Genomic DNA, 1,634 nt, shown 5'->3' with positions numbered 1-1,634 from the left:
TGAAAAATAAATCAGCCTCCATTATCCAGGCGGGCTCTTGACTTCTTCAACTTCGAAAAATAAATCAGCCTTCATTCTTCCGGCGGGCTCCTGACTTCTTCAAATTTGAAAAATAAATCAGCCTCCATTCTCCAGGCGGGCTCCTGACTTCAACAACTTTCTCAAAATAATTCAGCCTCCATTCTCCAGGCGGGCTCCTGACTTCTCCAACTTTGAAAAATAAATCAGGCTCCATTCTCCAGGCGGGCTCCTGACTTCTCCAACTTTAAAAAATAAATCAGCCTCCATTCTCCAGGCGGGCTCCTGACTTCTCCAACTTTGAAAAATAAATCAGCCTCCATTCTCCAGGCGGGCTCCTGACTTCTCCAACTTTGAAAAATAAATCAGCCTCCATTCTCCAGGCGGGCTCCTGACTTCTTCAACTTTGAAAAATATATCAGCCTCCATTCTCCAAGCGGGCTCCTGACTTCTTCAACTTTGAAAAATAAATCAGCCTCCATTCTCCTGGCGGGCTCCTGACTTCAACAACTTTTTCAAAAATAAATCAGCCTCCATTCTCCAGGCGGGCTCCTGACTTCTCCAACTTTGAAAAATAAATCAGCCTCCATTCTCCAGGCGGGCGCCTGACTTCAACAACTTTCTCAAAAATAATTCAGCCTCCATTCTCCAGGTGGACTCCTGACTTCTCCAACTTTGAAAAATAAATCAGTCTCGATTCTCCAGGCGGGCTCCTGACTTCTCCAACTTTGAAAAATAAATCAGCCTCCATTCTCCAGGCGGGCTCCAGACTTCTCCAACTTTGAAAAATAAATCAGCCTCCATTCTCCATGCGGGTTCCTAACTTCTCCAACTTTGAAAAATAAATCAGCCTCCATTATCCAGGCGGGCTCTTGACTTCTTCAACTTCGAAAAATAAATCAGCCTTCATTCTTCCGGCGGGCTCCTGACTTCTTCAAATTTGAAAAATAAATCAGCCTCCATTCTCCAGGCGGGCTCCTGACTTCTCCAACTTTGAAAAATAAATCTGCCTCCATTCTCCAGGCGGGCTCCTGACTTCAACAACTTTCTCAAAATAATTCAGCCTCCATTCTCCAGGCGGGCTCCTGACTTCTCCAACTTTGAAAAATAAATCAGGCTCCATTCTCCAGGCGGGCTCCTGACTTCTCCAACTTTAAAAAATAAATCAGCCTCCATTCTCCAGGCGGGCTCCTGACTTCTCCAACTTTGAAAAATAAATCAGCCTCCATTCTCCAGGCGGGCTCCTGACTTCTCCAACTTTGAAAAATAAATCAGCCTCCATTCTCCAGGCGGGCTCCTGACTTCTTCAACTTTGAAAAATAAATCAGCCTCCATTCTCCAAGCGGGCTCCTGACTTCAACAACTTTCTCAAAAATAATTCAGCCTCCATTCTCCAGGCGGGCTCCTGACTTCTCCAACTTTGAAAAATAAATCAGCCTCCATTCTCCAGGCGGGCTCCTGACTTCTTCAACTTCGAAAAATAAATCAGCCTCCATTCTTCAGGCGGGCTCCTAACTTCAACAACTTTCTCAAAAATAAATCAGCCTCCATTCTCCAGGCGGGCTTCTGACTTCTCCAACTTTGAAAAATAAATCAGCCTCCATTCTCCAGGCGGG

This window comes from Nicotiana sylvestris, chromosome 10 (assembly GCF_000393655.2).
Source record: "Nicotiana sylvestris chromosome 10, ASM39365v2, whole genome shotgun sequence".
In the NCBI taxonomy this organism is placed as follows: Eukaryota; Viridiplantae; Streptophyta; class Magnoliopsida; order Solanales; family Solanaceae; genus Nicotiana; species Nicotiana sylvestris.
This window is presented reverse-complemented; position numbering follows the sequence as displayed.